Source organism: Saccopteryx bilineata, chromosome 5 (assembly GCF_036850765.1).
Source record: "Saccopteryx bilineata isolate mSacBil1 chromosome 5, mSacBil1_pri_phased_curated, whole genome shotgun sequence".
Taxonomy (NCBI): domain Eukaryota; kingdom Metazoa; phylum Chordata; class Mammalia; order Chiroptera; family Emballonuridae; genus Saccopteryx; species Saccopteryx bilineata.
Genome location: NC_089494.1, coordinates 26,784,762 through 26,803,647, shown reverse-complemented (window position 1 = coordinate 26,803,647; position 18,886 = coordinate 26,784,762).

The following is an 18,886-nucleotide window of genomic DNA, read 5'->3' as shown; positions in this document are numbered from 1 at the left end:
CTTACTATCCAGGCAGAGGCAGCAGCAACCCCATAGCTGGATTATGAGGCTACTAATTAAGGAAGGAAAGACTAGGAGAAAGGCTCCAGGAACACGGACTCTCTCACTGTCGGAGCCTATAAATGCTATTGAGCTTCGACTGCCAACGAGACTAAAGCACAATACATGACATTGCCATAGAGACTTATCAACTGCAAACCTCTACCTGAGCGTGCCAAAGGGGCAGAACCCAGGGTACAGAGTCACCGACCAGGAAGAGGGAGAGAAAAGAAAAAGCAAGAAGATAACCTCTCAAAATCAAGAATAATCTGCAGACTTTATAACCTATCCCATTTTATTATATTTGTTCGTTTGTTTCTCTTATCTTCATTCTTGATACTTATTTTTCCTCCTCCAATTTGGCCTATTAACTCTCTGCCGGTCTTACTCTCTCCTCTCCTTGAACTACACTACCCATAAGTGTTACATCTCCCATTATCTTTTCTCTTCTCTTCCTTTCTCTCTATGAGGGTTGCACTCCAAAACCCTTAACTCTCTCTCTCTCTCTCCTTTCTTTTTTCTTCTTTTAGTGGTTACCTCTTTTTTTCTCTCTCTTTCTTTTCTCCCTCTATATTAGTTTCTTCCTTTCTCCTTTACATCTCCTCTCATTCAAACCTCAATAACAAACAAATGATCTTATCTGGGACTCAAACCTATGTTTGTGGCATTTTGGGGGGTTTTTACTTCACCTTTTTAACTCACTAGCAGTGCTCCCATACCTGGCTCTCCATTTTATCTAGTTCTTGTTCCACTAAATACAATAGTAATTTTTTAATTTGTCCCCCCATTTTTCCGTTTTCCTCTTATTCCTCTCATCATAACTCTTAGACAACCAACACCTAAAAGCAAATCATTTCATTCTTGAACCAAATTTTTTCCTTATTTGCTTTTTGTGGGTCCATACGCTCTTTTTTTTTCTTTTTTTTTCTTTTTTTTTTTTTTTTGCCCCTTTATTACTTTTCTCCAATTCAGGCCCTCCATCACAGGCATTGTTTGTTATAATTCACAGTCCACCACAAGATTTTCTCAAAAAAGAGGGGAGAGGAGAGGAGAGGAAAAAAGGAGGGGGGGAATAATTTCCTTTTTTTAATTTTTATTTTATTTTTTTTTATTTCATTATTAATTTTTTTTTAAAAAAACAACTCTTTTCGATTTTTTATTTTTTTTATTGTTATTTTTTTTAACTTTTTATTCTTTAATAAATCTCATTAATACTATCAACAAAACCACCCTCAGATGCCATTAAGGAAGAGAAAATCAAATATCATGGATACAAAAGAAAGAGAGGTAACACAGCTAGATGAGGAAAAATCTATGGAGAAAAAATTTAATATATTGGAAACCTTGGAGCTAAATGACAGAGAATTCAAGATAGAAATCCTAAAAATCCTCCGAGATATACAAGAAAACACAGAAAGGCAATTTAGGGAGCTCAGAAAACAACTCAATGAACACAAAGAATATATGTCCAAGGAAATTGAAACTATAAAAACAAATCAAACAGAGATGAAAAACTCAATTCACGAGCTGAAAAACGAAATAACAAGCTTAGCTAATAGAACAGGTCAGATAGAAGAGAGGATTAGTGAAATAGAAGACAAGCAACTTGAGGCACAACAGAGAGAAGAAGAAAGAGACTCCAAAATTTAAAAAAATGAGGAATAATTCCTACAGGAATTATCTGACTCCATCAAAAAGAATAACATAAGAATAATAGGTATATCAGAGGGAGAAGAGAGAGAAAATGGAATGGAGAACATACTCAAACAAATAATAGATGAGAACTTCTCAAGCCGGTGGAAAGAACTAAAGCCTCAAGTTCAAGAAGCAAACAGAACTCTGAGTTTTTTTTACCCCAACAAACCTACTCCAAGGCATATCATAATGAAATTGACACAAACCAAGAGCAAAGAAAAAATTCTCAAGGCAGCCAGGGAAAAGAAGAATACAACATATAAAGGAAGGCCCATTAGATTATCATCAGATTTCTCAGCAGAAACTCTACAAGCTAGAAGAGAGTGGACCCCAATATTTAAAGTCCTGAAAGAGAGGAACTTTCAGCCACGAATACTATACCCATCAAAGCGATCCTTCAAATATGAAGGAGAAATAAAAACATTCACAGATACAGAAAAGATGAGGGAATTTATCATCAGAAAACCCCCACTCCAGGAATTACTAAAGGGGGTTCTCCAATCAGATACAAAGAACAAAAAAAAAAACAGAGCCACAAGTAAAAGCTCCAAGAAGAACACAATAAAACCAAATTTAAACTGTGACAACAACAAAAAGAAAGAGGGGGAGAAGATGGAGATTAACAGTAGCAAAGGACGATGGAGTGCAAAAGTACTCACAAAATAGTTCGCTACAATGAACAGGGTAGGGACCCTTTTCATTACTCAAAGGTAACCACCATTGAAAAAACCACCACAGAAGCACATGAGATAGAAAAGATAGCAACAGAGGAAAGATGCATGGAATACAACCAAATAAAAACAAAAGATAGAAAAACGAAAGAGAAGGATCAAACAAGACACAAAACTAACAGAAAGCAAGATATAAAATGGCAATAGGGAACTCACAAGTGTCAATAATTATACTAAATGTAAACGGATTAAACTCACCAATAAAAAGACACAGAGTAGCAGAATGGATTAAAAAAGAAAATCCAACTGTATGCTGCCTACAGGAAACTCATCTAAGTAACAAGGATAAAAACAAATTCAAAGTGAGAGGCTGGAAAACAATACTCCAAGCAAATAACATCCAAAAAAAAGCAGGTGTAGCAATACTCATATCGGATAATGCTGACTACAAGACAGGAAAAGTACTCAGAGACAAAAATGGCCATTTCATAATGGCTAAGGGGACACTGAATCAAGAAGACATAACAATTCTTAATGTATATGCACCAAACCAAGGAGCACCAAAATATATAAGACAGCTACTTATTGACCTTAAAACAAAAACTGACAAAAATACAATCATACTTGGAGACCTCAATACACCGCTGACGGCTCTAGATCGGTCATCCAAACAGAGAATCAACAAAGACATAGTGGCCTTAAACAAAACACTAGAGCACCTGGATATGATAGACATCTACAGGACATTTCATCCCAAAGTGACTGAGTATACATTTTCCTCCAGTGTACATGGATCATTCTCAAGAATTGACCATATGTTGGGCCACAAAAACAACATCAGCAAATTCAGAAAAATTGAAGTTGTACCAAGCACATTTTCTGATCATAAAGCCTTGAAAGTAGAATTCAACTGCAAAAAAAAGGAAAAAAATCCCACAAAAATGTGGAAACTAAACAACATACTTTTAAAAAATGAATGGGTCAAAGAAGAAATAAGTGCAGAGATCAAAAGATATATACAGACTAATGAAAATGACAATACAACATATCAGAATCTATGGGATGCAGCAAAAGCAGTGATAAGAGGGAAGTTCATATCACTTCAGGCATATATGAACAAACAAGAGAGAGCCGAAGTAAACCACTTAACTTCCCACCTTAAGGAACTAGAAAAAGAAGAACAAAGACAACCCAAAACCAGCCGAAGAAAGGAGATAATAAAAATCAGAGCAGAAATAAATGAATTAGAGAACAGAAAAACTATAGAAAAAATTAATAGAACAAGGAGCTGGTTCTTTGAAAAGATCAACAAAATTGACAAACCCTTGGCAAGACTTACCAAGGAAAAAAGAGAAAGAACTCATATGAACAAAATCCAAAATGAAACAGGAGAAATCACCACGGACACTGTAGATATACAAAGAATTATTGTAGAATACTATGAAAAACTTTATGCCACTAAATTCAACAACCTAGAAGAAATGGATAAATTCCTAGAACAATACAACCTTCCTAGACTGAGTCAAGAAGAAGCAGAAAGCCTAAACAGACCTATCAGTAGAGAAGAAATAGAAAAAACCATTAAAAACCTCCCCAAAAATAAAAGTCCAGGCCCTGACAGCTATACCAGCGAATTTTATCAAACATTCAAAGAAGACTTGGTTCCTATTCTACTCAAAGTCTTCCAAAAAATTGAAGAAGAAGCAATACTTCCAAACTCATTTTATGAGGCCAACATAACCCTCATACCAAAACCAGGCAAGGATGGCACAAAAAAAGAAAACTACAGACCAATATCTCTAATGAATACAGATGCTAAAATACTAAACAAAATACTAGCAAATCGAATACAACAACATATTAAAAACATAATACATCATGATCAAGTGGGATTCATCCCAGAATCTCAAGGATGGTTCAACATACGTAAAACGGTTAAGGTAATACACCATATCAACAAAACAAAGAACAAAAACCACATGATCTTATCAATAGATGCAGAAAAGGCTTTCGATAAAATACAACACAATTTTATGTTTAAGACTCTCAACAAAATGGGTATAGAAGGAAAATATCTCAACATGATAAAGGCCATATATGATAAACCATCAGCTAACATCATACAAAATGGCACAAAACTGAAGGCTTTCCCCCTTAAATCAGGAACAAGACAGGGTTGTCCACTCTCTCCACTCTTATTTAATGTGGTACTAGAGGTTCTAGCCAGAGCAATCAGACAAGACAAAGAAATAAAAGGCATCCATATCGGAAAAGAAGAAGTAAAGGTATCACTTTTTGCAGATGATATGATCCTATACATCGAAAACCCCAAAGAATCCACAAAAAGACTACTAGAAACAATAAGCCAATACAGTAAGGTCGCAGGATACAAAATTAACATACAGAAGTCAATAGCCTTTCTATATGCCAACAATGAAACAACTGAGAAGGAACCCAAAAGAATAATCCCCTTCACGATTGCAACAAAAAAAATAAAATACTTAGGAATAAACATAACAAAGAATGTAAAGGACTTATATAATGAAAACTATAAACCATTGTTAAGGGAAATTGAAAAAGATATAATGAGATGGAAGAATATACCTTGTTCATGGCTAGGAAGAATAAATATAATCAAGATGGCTATATTACCCAAAGCAATATACAAATTCAATGCAATTCCCATCAAACTTCCAATGACGTTTTTTAAAGAAATAGAGCAAAAAATCATCAGATTTATATGGAACTATAAAAAACCCCGAATAGCCAAAGCAATCCTAAAGAAAAAGAATGAAGCTGGGGGCATAACAATACCTGACTTCAAACTCTATTATAGGGCCACGACAATCAAAACAGCATGGTATTGGCAGAAAAGAGACACTCAGACCAATGGAACAGAATAGAAAGTCCAGAAATAAAACCACATATATATAGTCAAATAATTTTTGATAAAGGGGCCAACAACACACAATGGAGAAAAGAAAGCCTCTTCAATAAATGGTGCTGGGAAAACTGGAAAGCCACATGCAAAAGAATGAAACTGGACTACAGTTTGTCCCCCTGTACAAAAATTAACTCAAAATGGATCAAAGATCTAAACATAAGACCTGAAACAATTAAGTACATAGAAGAAGACATAGGTACTCAACTCATGGACCTGGGTTTTAAAGAGCATTTTATGAATTTGACTCCAATGGCAAGAGAAGTGAAGGCAAAAATTAATGAATGGGACTACATCAGACTAAGAAGTTTTTGCTCAGCAAGAGAAACTGATAACAAAATAAACAGAAAGCCAACTAAATGGGAAATGATATTTTCAAACAACAGCTCAGATAAGGGCTTAATATCCAAAATATTCAAAGAACTCATAAAACTCAACAACAAACAAACAAACAATCCAATAAAAAAATGGGAAGAGGATATGAATAGACACTTCTCCCAGGAAGAAATACAAATGGCCAACAGATATATGAAAAGATGCTCATCTTCTTTAGCTATTAGAGAAATGCAAATCAAAACGGCAATGAGATACCATCTCACACCTGTTCGATTAGCTGTTATTAGCAAGTCAGGTAATAACAAATGTTGGAGAGGCTGTGGAGAAAAAGGAACCCTCATCCACTGTTGGTGGGAATGTAAAGTAGTACAACCATTATGGAAGAAAGTATGGTGGTTCCTCAAAAAACTGAAAATAGAACTACCTTATGACCCAGCAATTCCTCTACTGGGTATATATCCCCAAAACTCAGAAACATTGATACGTAAAGACACATGCAGTTCCATGTTTATTGCAGCATTGTTCACAGTGGCCAGGACATGGAAACAACCAAAAAGCCTGTCAATAGATGACTGGATAAAGAAGATGTGGCACATATACACTATGGAATACTACTCAGCCATAAGAAATGATGACATCGGAACATTTACAGCAAAATGGTGGGATCTTGATAACATGATACGAAGCGAAATAAGTAAATCAGAAAAAAACAGGAACTGTATTATTCCATACGTAGGTGGGACATAATAGTGAAACTAAGAGACATTGATAAGAGTGTGGTGGTTACGGGGGGAGGGGGAAATGGGGGAGGGAAAGGGGGAGGGGGAGGGGCACAGAGAGAACAAGATAGAGGGTGACGGAGGACAATCTGACTTTGGGTGGTGGGTATGCAACATAATTGAACGACAAGATAACCTGGACTTGTTATCTTTGAATATATGTATCCTGATTTATTGATGTCACCCCATTAAAAAAATAAAATTATAAAAAAAAAAAAGTAAAATATTTCAACAATTGTTATATTGATTACATGTTAAAATGATCTTGTTTTGAATATATTGGACTAAATAGAATATATTATTCAAATTTAAAATAATAAAATAAAGAGAATGTTTACTGCATGATATTTAATAAACTCTGTATAAAGGAAACTATAGTATTACATAAAACTTTCTGAGAATTTAAAAAAGACTGACTTTGTCAGTAGTCCTATAAAAGGTTAATTTACATTTGAAGGTAATAAATAACAAGAAAATTAATTAAAACTTTAATGATGTTTCTTAAACTATCATAGTAATTTAAGTATCTCAAGTTAATAAAATCTTAATGTGATTTATACAAACATTGTAGTACACTGGTATTTGCTGTATACTCAGTATTTATCGATATTTAAACAATAAATAAACCTAAAAACAAATGTCTATTTTATAAGAAGAGATAAAATTTTAAATTGTTGTATCTTTCTTTTATAGCACAGCTGTGAATTATGTTACTGAATACATTCAGTTTTTAAAAAGCAGCCTATGTGATTATTGTGAAAAATGTGATCTCTTTAAAATTGATTTTCTGTTTTCATTGAGGTTTTCATAAATACATTGTTATTTGCCAAAGAACAAGTGAGACAGCTTTAGGAATCCTTGATAAGACCATTATCTGGCTAATAAAAAGCATTTTCTGCATTGTTGTTATTGACTTGTAAGTTTAAAATAAAAATATAACTGTAAAAATAATACAATAAAAATAAAGAAGTCATACCTTCGACTTCATCAAATAAAAAAGTTGTTTCTCTACATGCAAAGCAATAATACACAGTAGGTAGAACTGGCTCTGTTTGGACCAAGAAAAGAAAAGAAAAAGATCACAGGTTTCTACTCAAAAAATAAAAGATAAATACTACAATTCATAATAGATAAAGCAAAAGAGAAAAGGAAAAAATGAGACTATAATTATTTTTGTACAAACAAAAGAAGGAGGCTGCTATGATTTGTCAGGTGTTCCCATCTTTTCATTTGTGCTGTCCAAAGTAACACAGCCCAAGCTGTGTTTTCCACAGTGATTTAAATGGAGTAATGTTCACTAACGCTCTTCTAGTGAAAAGTTTAATTTTTTTTTAAAGAAGGGAGAGAGTTGCCTGTTAGTTCTTCAGCTGTCAGATAGACATGGTGATTCTGAGTACAGTCCTAAAGCTCTCTCTGGGCTTTCTCCTGGTACCCTGGGAGATGCCAGTAAAAAGAAGCAGCTACTCTGATACCCCTGTGACACTATGGAAGATCAAGTGATACTGCTTTGCTGCCCTCTGACTCTGGAGTTATGTGTGTACATAGTTATATTACTTGTGATTTTCATTTCAGGATATTGTAAAGAGAGTGTTACCACACTTCATTATTAAGGAAGACATTGGGTCTCAATGGGTTATGACTCACTAAGATATAATATGAAATAATATATTGCAATGGATAAGTCATAAAAGTTCATAGAAGTTCAACAGAATCCCAGACACAATATATTAGTGAATATTTGGGGAAAACAAAGACCCAGAGTATCCAGTATTAGGAAAGCTGGGCCATACTCCATGTTATGTTAACTTGATAAAATGTGAAGGCACCATTTAAGGTTATACATGGAAGATCTAGATAGATGTTTATAATATGATATTAGAAGAGTATAATGAAATGTTATACAGTATAAACCAATGATAGTATCTATAAGAAACTAAGTGTCCAGGTAGGAGGTAATAGGTAAAACCATGAGATATACTGGATTGGGATGGTGAGAAGATGAGTCGTGTTAGTTTGGTATTTTTATTTATTTTAGTATGCTGTCTTTTAAATGAAACAGAAAAGAGAATATTTAAGGTGTTATTTATAGAACGGAGAGATGAATGAAGGTCAGTCAAAAATACGATTAAAGTTTCATAGAGATGACGATCAGACAAGAATTTGTCTTGAAGACGAATAAAAATCCAGTGAGCAAGATAATTGGAAGTCAGTAAGAAAAAGAAAGGTATGTGAATGAAAATAGCCTGAGTTGAATTAACTCTGTAGGAGGTCTCCAGACTGAAACAGAGCACTGTTCACAATTTCCACCATGAAATAAGGGCAGAATTCCGTCAGCCTGTAAAGTATATTAGCTGTCCTCCAGGTGGGTAGCGGGATTGACAATGAGATAGATCATATTGTAAGTCCAGATGGGGCATCATAGGATGACAGCAGTGTTTGGAAGGGACTTATAAGTCATAAACTTTCTTTAATAAATTTTATTATCATAAAACACATGTTTCTAAATCAAATAACAAAATCTATATTTGATTTTGTATAAAAATATGTACACACATTTCTGTTGAATATCCTTAAGAATGAAATTTCTGCGCCGTATGTTAAGCATAAATTCCTCTTTAGTGAATATTGCCCATCTGCAAATTGTTCAATTCTCAATCCCAAGAGAAGGCATGAAAGTTAAGGTCACCGCTATACATCCTCAAATTGTTCAATTCTCAATCCCTAGAGAAGGCATGAAAGTTAAGGTCACTGCTATACATCCTCACCAAAATATATATATATATATATTTTTTTTTTTTTCAAGATTAATGTTTTTATTTCTGGTGCAATAGTTTTACCTTTTTTTTTTTTAATAAATTTTTATTAATGGTAATGGGATGACATTAATAAATCAGGGTACATATATTCAAAGAAAACATGTCTAGGTTATTTTGTCATCAAATTATGTTGCAAACCCCTAGCCCAAAGTCAGATTGTCCTCCGTCACCCTCTGTCTAGTTCTCTGTGCCCCTCCCCCTCCCCCTAACTCTCTCCCTCCCTCCCTCCCATGTCCTCCCTCCCCCCCCACCCTTGGTAACCACCACACTCTTGTCCATGTCTCTTAGTCTCATTTTTATGTTCCACCAATGTATGGAATCATGTAGTTCTTGTTTTTTTCTGATTTACTTATTTCACTCCTTATAATGTTATCAAGATCCCACCATTTTGCTGTAAATGATCTGATGTCATCATTTCTTATGGCTGAGTAGTATTCCATAGTGTATATGTGCCACATCTTCTTTATCCAGTCTTCTATTGAAGGGCTTTTTGGTTGTTTCCATGTCTTGGCCACTGTGAACAGTGCTGCAATGAACATGGGGCTACATGTGTCTTCACGTATCAATGTTTCTGAGGTCAAAATATATTTTTAAAAATACTTTTTATTTTAGTCTTTTAGATGGATATATGGGAAATAACATACTATTTTCTTATATGGGAAATGACATACTATTTCCCATATATATTCTAGGGTAATTATTTGAGTAATTATTGCTAAATAATCATAACAAATTTTTAAATCACAAAAATTTAATTTTATTTTTTTATATATATAAATTTTTATTAATGTTAATGGGATGACATTAATAATTCAGGGTACATATATTCAAAGAAAACATGTCTAGGTTATTTTGTCATTGAATTATGTTGCATACCCCTCACCCAGAGTCAGATTGTCCTCCGTCACCCTCTGTCTAGTTTTCTCTGTGCCCCTCCCCCTCCCCCTAACTCTCTCCCTCCCTTCCTCCTGCATCCTCCCTCCCTCCACCCCTGGTAACCACCACTCTCTTGTCCATGTCTCTTAGTCTCGTTTTTATATTCCACCAATGTATGGAATTATGTAGTTCTTGTTTTTTTCTGATTTACTTATTTCACTCCTTATAATGTTATCAAGATCCCACCATTTTGCTGTAAATGATCTGATGTCATCATTTCTTATGGCTGAGTAGTATTCCATAGTGTATATGTGCCATATCTTCTTTATCCAGTCTTCTATTGAAGGGCTTTTTGGTTGTTTCCATGTCTTGGCCACTGTGAACAGTGCTGCAATGAACATGGGGCTACATGTGTCTTTACGTATCAATGATTCTGAGGTTTTGGGGTATATACCCAGTAGAGGGATTGCTGGGTCATAAGGTAGTTCTATTTGCAGTTTTTTGAGGAACCACCATATTTTCCTCCATAATGGTTGTACTACAAAAATTTAATTTTAAGCAATGTTCTCTATACACATATATCACTTGATATTTATTATTGAAAAGAAAAAGTGAAAAAAGCAAGTTTTTGTTATTGCTTTGAGTTGCTTCTAAATTCTACAAAATTATAATCTATAAGAACAGTGTGAGAGAGATATTGGTAATACATATATCAATGAAGAACTCTAATCAAGAATGTATATAGAACTGTTACAGGAATGTTACAATTCTAGAAATATAAAGGCAGCCCCATAAAAATAGCTAAAATGCCATATAGTCTTATACAGACATTTCACAGTAGATGTCAATCTGGCCTATGAACTTGTAAAAGTATCTTCCACTTTTCTCAGTCATCAGAAAGGCAAATTAAACTATAATAATCTCCAAGCATATATCCATCTAAAAGACTAAAATAAAAAGTATTTTTAAAAATATATTTTGGTGAGGATGTATAGCAGTGACCTTAACTTTCATGCCTTCTCTTAGGATTGAGAATTGAACAATTTGCTGTCTATGTTTAGAATCCGCTACATGAGGGGGTGACCTTGTCATCCACTCTTTTCCATTTCCTTGGAGAACAAAGAAAAATGAGAAGAAAAAGTCTCTTTCTTTACAGCTCAATTATTTTAATCATTTTAAAAACATCTTTTTAGCGTGACCTGTGGTGGCACAGTGGATAACGCGTCGACCTGGAAATGCTGAGGTTGCTGGTTCGAAATCCTGGGCTTGCCTGGTCAAGGCACATATGGGAGTTGATGCTTCCAGCTCCTCCCCCCTTCTCTCTCTCTGTCTCTCCCTCTCTCTCTCCTCTCTAAAAATGAATAAAGATAAAAAAGATTAAAAAAAACCATCTTTTTATTACATATTTTTCAGAAAGCTGCCCCAATTTTAATGTTACACTTAAAATGAACACACACAAAAAAAATCACTCAGCATGAAAACTCATGCCCCACTCTTCAAGTTTCAAAGCTACTCATTAGATGGGCAATATTCACTAAAGAGGAATTTATGCTTAACATATGGTGCAGAAATTTCATTCTTAAGGATATTCAACAGAAATATGTGTACATATTTTTACAAAACATATTTACTAGACTGTTTATAATATTAATTTTTATAAGATCCCTGAACTGGAAACTATCCCAGTGTTCATAATTATAGATTGAATAAATGGTGGTATATTCACACAATGATATTCTATATAGTTATATAGTTGCAATCATTGTTATACATCACTAAGAAATAATGATTGGCAACTAAGCTCAAAAATATGGATTCAATTTAAAAATTATTGTGTTGAGTGAAAGAAGCCCCATATGAAATAATTGAATACACTAATATCACACTCATATAAATTGCAAAAACAGACATAACTAATCCATCATTTTAAAATCAGGGGAGTTTACTTCTAAAGGGCAAGATAGTGGGTAGAAGGAAGCACTGGGGGAAACTTCTGGGATATTGGTAATACTACTTGATGTTCTGAATGATGGTTGTAGCAGTGTGAACAATTTGTACAAATCTTCCTTAAGATATGAATGCTATTTTGTGTTTCTTATACAGTTAAATCACTTTTAAATGCCCATCATAGTATATTTAAGATTCAAATCCATTGTCTGACCTGGGTATGAGTGTTTCCACCATATTTATTAACATCATAAAACCTAATGAGTAGCTTTGAAACTTGAAGAATGGGGCATGAGTTTTCATGCTGAGTGATTTTTTTTGTGTGTGTTCATTTTAAGTGTAACATTAAAATTGGGGCAGCTTTCTGAAAAATATGTAATAAAAAGATGTTTTTAAAATGATTAACATAATTGAGCTGTAAAGAAAGAGACTTTTTCTTCTCATTTTTCTTCGTTCTCCAAGGAAATGGAAAAGAGTGGATGACAAGGTCACCCCCTCACCTAGCGGATTCTAAACGTAAACAGCTGCTTGAGCGTAGCTGTGGAAGGAAGGAGAAGCAAACAGAGGGAGAGAGGCAGGAACTACAGACTGAAGCTCAAGGGATCAACTATTTTCCAAATAGATTTTCCTTTTCTCTTCTTTCCTCTTTTCCCCTCCGCTTTCAAATGAACTCTCCTCCTCTCATTCTTTCTTTACCTTCCCTAGAGATGGAACTAAGATACTTTAGTCTCTTCTCTAAAAAAATTCCCATCCTATTTTCATCATTTCAAAGGTTTTAATAACTATTTAAAATGTATTTAAGTATTAAGTTGAAGGCCATGTGGTATTAACTTATATTCATTCAAGTGATATTCCTAAGCCAGAAATCCTCTCTGTGGGTACAGCTCAATGTTTAAAATAGAAAAAAGAATAAAATAAAAACCTTCATAGTGAGCTTGAAAATCTTCTAAAACTATCAAAAAGTCCTGAACTTAATAAATCTTAAATCAAAAACTAAAAATTCACTTGATGTTAAGTGCTAAGAATTTTTTTAGAAAAGACTCTGAACTATGAATTTTTATAATCTTAGCCTCACAAAAACCTCAATATAGATTTATATTTCAGCTAAATAGTTGTCTCTTTTAAGAATCTTGAACTATCTGAAATCACACACACACACACACACACACACACACACACTCACTAACACCTCTAAAACTCTCACTGCTAGAGACTAATCAGGATACTAAGCCTGAAAGAAAAATCTATTATTCTACTTGAGCCATAGAAATTAATGAAATTCTTTGGAGAAGGTGAAGATACACCATGGGATACTTATTGCCACTGATGCTTATTATTTTTGTCTCTCATTCATTTCACACAAGAGAGAAAAGCTTCAAAGAACATGGGATCACATCTGTCTACAAGTTCCTTCAAGATAGGATGTATATTTGCATCTCCAATACCAGCCATATCCCTGACTCCAAGGAGTGCTCAATGTAATTTTAAATGAATGGTATTAGTAATATTTATTAGTTTACTATTCCAGATTGATTTTTAATAAGGATTGAGGTCTCTGCCAATCATTTGCAGACACATATGATACCAGCATTGAACACAGTTGACCATCTTTCCTTGAGTGTCCTCTGTCTCTTGATTTCTAGGACACTATTTCTCCTCAGTACCCTCCCTTGTTGGTTCCTCTGTCACTCTTTTTTCAACCTGTTAATCAGGTTCAAACCCTACAGAGTGGTTGGGTCTGTGCTCTTAAATAATTAGCAAGTCTTCCTCTCTCAATCTCTAGCTCTCTCTTGTATATTTAATGGGTTTCCTTTCTGGAAGAATTTCTTTGGATTTTACAATTCCATGGTTTACTATAGGGGTGTGTATGTGAGGAGGAAAACACTGATAACATTGGGGAACAATTTTTTTTCATTTTCCGTTGCATAAGGTTTTAGAACTGTTTATATATATATCTGCATCACTGATTCCAAATTTGAAATCTGTTTTTTGGTGCATGCTCTAGTTTTTATGCAATTTTAATTTCTTTTTGTTACAGTTAATGGCATGCATTGGTTTTTAAATTGGAGTTAAAGGGCAATGACTCTTGAATTGCACATAACCACAAGGCAATTAATGTTTTACAAACATCACTTTTACATAATTTTAGTTGTTTTAAATGTAAAAAATTATTATCTGATAAAAAATATCTGAAAAAACGGCATATGATTGCATATCCTAATATTCCTTCAGCAATACAATCTATCCCACACTGAGACACTCCTGGTTCCAGTTTTCAATGGTTTTATTTCTTCTAAGGAAGAAGAAAGTGAACATGGTGATCAAGTGTATTTTGATAAGATGCATGAGGAAATAGTTATAGAATCTGAAGGGTCTTCTTCGGATGTCAAGCAGTCATTAACTCCTTGGCAATTTAGCCAACCTGAATTGAATGACTTAGTAAGAGATTTGGGTCTATCAAAGAAAGCAGCTGAGTTATTAGCCTCCAGGCTTCAAGAAAAGAATGTACTTCACCCGTCAGCTAAAGTATCCTATTTCAGGAAGCGTGAAAAATTTTTTGTGGACTTTTTTTCCCTAAGACAAACACTTTGTTTACTGTTATGATATCAGTAGTCTTTTCAGCCAGCTAAGTGTTACCATTTACAGTCCAATAGAATGGTGGATATTTCTTGACAGCTCTAAACAAAGTCTGAAATGTGCTCTCCTACACAACGGTAATGTTTATGCAGCAGTTTCAATTGGTTATTCAACTCATCTGCGAGAAGATTATAATGACATAAAAATTGTCCTCGACTTTCTGAAGTATGAGGAACATAACTGGATCATTTGTGTGGATCTTAAATGGTAAATTTCCTGCTAGGAAAACAGAGAGGTTTCACGAATTATCCTTGCTTTCTATGTTTGTGGGACAGCCGAGTCGGGAGAAACACTGGACACAGAAGGAGTGGCCGAAACGTGAAGCTCTGGAAGTAGGGATGCAAAATATTGTGAATGAACCTGTAGTTAATCGAGACAGAATCATTTTCCCCCCACTTCACATCAAACTTGGCTTAATGAAGCAGTTTGTTCAGGCTTTGAACAGAGAAAGCGAATGCTTTCAACATATAAATATTATTTCTGCTTTTCCTGCCTTGTCTTTTGAGAAGATAAAAGCAGGTGTATTCGATGGACCTCCAATTCGAACCCTCATATGTGATGAAGAATTTGCCAGGAAGATGAATAAGGAGGAGAAAGCAGCATGGCAGTCTTTTGTGGTAGTTACAAAGATCTTCCTTGGCAACAAAAAAGCAGAAAACTATGAACTTCTGGTTCAAAGGATGCTGTTGGCTTTCCGTGACATTGGATGTAACATGAGCATTAAGATTCACTTTCTGAACAGTCACCTTGATAAGTTTCCTGAAAATCTTGGAGCTGTTAGTGATGAGCAGACTACTGCTGGAGCATCAAACGAGATTGTCCTGAACAAGTACACAAATGCAAGAGCTACAAACGCAAATTTTTGCCTGAATAGAATTTAAATAAGTTTTGTGTAAATTTTATAATTAAAATAAGTGTTTTAATATGTTCTATTTTGAAATTGTATACAAATTCTAATTCAATCATATCTTTTAGTGTATCAGTGTATTTACTGCATTATATAAATTATTATATTTTCACAAATATGATGCCCAAGAAGACATTCTACTTCACTATGTTAAACTAAATGTTGAAAATTTTACAATAAGATGAAAACCTAAAATCTTGAATTGCAAAATAATTGTAGCTTACAGAGAAAAACTAATGTCAGATTTGAGATCAGCACACTCGCATTAGGTAAGAACAAGTGTTTTTGTGGATGCAACAAAAGTTTTGTTTCCCAGTGTAATCTTTGCTTCTATGTCAAGGAATGTGAAGACCATTTAAAAAAATCTTTTTACATCTGATAAGGAGATCTTGGAAAACTTTCACTTTACAAATCTTAATTTGGCAAAAAGGACTGTGCTTGTAGATGTATCAATAATATCATTCCTAGTAAAGGAACTGGTTGTTTGAGTCAGCATCTAAAAAGGAAGTGTTGCTAAGAGACCAAGTCCTACATTGGAGATCAGAAAATCTGGTTTTGCTCTCATCTTGCTATTAGTGAAACCATTTAAATGCTCCATATCTCCATTCATTATGGTCTTCTTGTCAGCTTCAGGATTAAATTGTGAAATTTGCTGGGAAAGTGTTGTGTTTGATTAGCAACCAGAAAACACCAAGCTCTTTACGTCTTAGTAGTGCAATCAAAATACAGAGACATGTTTTTGTGTGTGTTTGAGTCAAACTTGTGTCTTGGTACTTTAAGTCATTGCATATAGTTTTAATGTACTTGTTTGATTTTCTTCGTTCCATGTTCACCAAGTTATTCATTCACAGCTCAATGTTCTGTTAGCGAGGGCCTTGAATTAAATTCTTGCTTAAGATTCACTTTGTTCAAAAATGTCTGCTTCTACATACGAATGTGTCTACTATTTGACAGAAAAATAAAGGCTATTTGGCTCATTGTGCTTCTCTTATTTGTGTAGTAACTTTCAAAATACTTAGAGTCAAATTCAGCGCCAAATACCATAAATCTTCTTAACCCACATATATTTTAATTCTTTTATTTAGGCTCTGGTCTGCTCTAGCCTTACATTTCTTCTTTCAGACTATGCATATTTCATTTTCTAAGCCATTTCTAAGTCCTTTCAGAATGAGACATGACATAAATCCCTGGGGGAAAACATATTGGGTAGAGCTGAAATTTTTTCTTAGGAAAAAAAAAATCACTCTTTGTTTCTCTTAATCCGTAAAAATCATCCAACTTCCTGAGGAGGAGAAAAATGAAAGATACCTTGAGTATGTTATATTGTGAAAATACAAGGGTTGTTTCCACTAATGAGCCAGCAAAGGGAAAGTATGAAATCTTTCTGATTGTTAAGGCCAGAGGTTATTTACTAAATGCAAAAATTAAACAATTATATTGCTTTCAGGGAATTGGGACTTCTTTCCCTTGTTAATTAGCCAGGCCATTGTGTTTTGTGGTGGAGTTTTGCGTGTCTACTTCTTTTCTACACCCTAGAAAAGATTTTTTTTTAAAAATTAGAAAGTAGATACAGTTTTGTCAGATGTATTCTCTCTTCCCCCATTTAACAGTCTTTTCTTTCATATTCTCTTGATATTTTCACATTTCCCATTACCTCCATATTATGAGAGAAGTGAGGCTCCAAGTTCTTAAGGAAACTTCTCAAGGTCAATCAGATGTCTGCCTTCATATCCAATGCTTTTTACTGTACAGCAAATGGAGCTAAATATTCTAATGCTTTTACTACAGTAAAATGTAGAGCCTTAAATTAACAGCTTATTGATAAATATCACCTCATTAAATTTAATTTCTAAATAAAAAAATTAACAGGTTAATAAGATAATCAATTTCATTGATGACAGGTAAAGAATCCCTTCACCTTATTGAACACAAATTTGGAACTACAGCTAGTGCTCGACTTACGACCACGATTAGTTCCGACAGATTTGGTCATAAGTTGAATAGGCTATATGTACAGTACTGTGAAATGTTATAAAAATCTTTAAGTCATATTTTATCATAATTTTCTTTCATTATTGTTATATATCATCATTTTCTTTGTTCATTTTATGCCATTTGTATCATCTCTACACCATTTTGTTTCTTATTTTTACATTCGTCAGGTTTAAGTAAAACACTGCATTACCAGTACAACTGGTTTAATATTTGCAAAGACAATTTCCTCTTGGCAGACATCTTGGAAGGTGTTTGATGAAAAATATCCAAGACACAAAACACAAATTGCTGTACCGAGTCTGGGATAACAGTTGAAATGGTGCACGCGGAGATGGCAGTGCTGCCGGAAGCTGGTCCGCACTGTCATATGCCCAGCTGGGCAATGCTTGCATTGCCAGACGTGGAGCAGTCATGGCTAGCGATTGTGGTCATAAAGTTGAATGGTCGTAAGTTGCATAGGTTGTAAATCGATCAATATTTGTAGTTTCTCTCAATAGCTTTACCTCCCCATATTACAGATGAGTAAGCTTAGTTATATGGCTAAGAGATATGGTTGTGAGTAGAAAAGTCAGGTTTCCAACCCAGCTCCTCATGAATTATCAATAAGCTGGGGAAAAGCACACAATTTTGAATGAAAACAACCCAAGCTACGATTTAGATATTGCTATTTGGCCTCAGTAACTTTTGTTATTTATACAAAAGCTGAAAAGCCATCAAAATAATTAATGAGGTGCACATGGGACAGACATATGTGATTCCACAGTCAGAGGAGCTCTGGTGTCCTTTCTTTATCAACAAGTGTGCAGAGAGCAGTGTGGGGTTGCAGGCCCGAGGATTTAAAAATGTTCCACAGCCATCATTAACAGCGATGCAAACTATTAAAGTAATAATTCTGCTGATGGATCTAGTCTGCGCTCAGTATTTTTCTTCTCTGCCCTTATAATTGTTAACAAAAGGAAGTCAATTTTTAGGGTGAGATTAATTTAAAAAAAAAACTGACTAGATTTTGTATCTGTGTACCCTTGGCCTGATTTAAGTAGCTTATCTGTATCCTATTGCTGCTGTAACAAGTTAGCATAAATTTAGTGGTTTAACACAATAGACATTTATTATCCTATAGTCTGGAGGTCGGGAACTAGAAAACTCTTATAGGGCTTAGGAAGATTATGAATTTTCAACATATTTTATAAAACATGGGCTTTTAACATGTCAACACTGTTGCCTCAGTACAACATCGATACATCTCT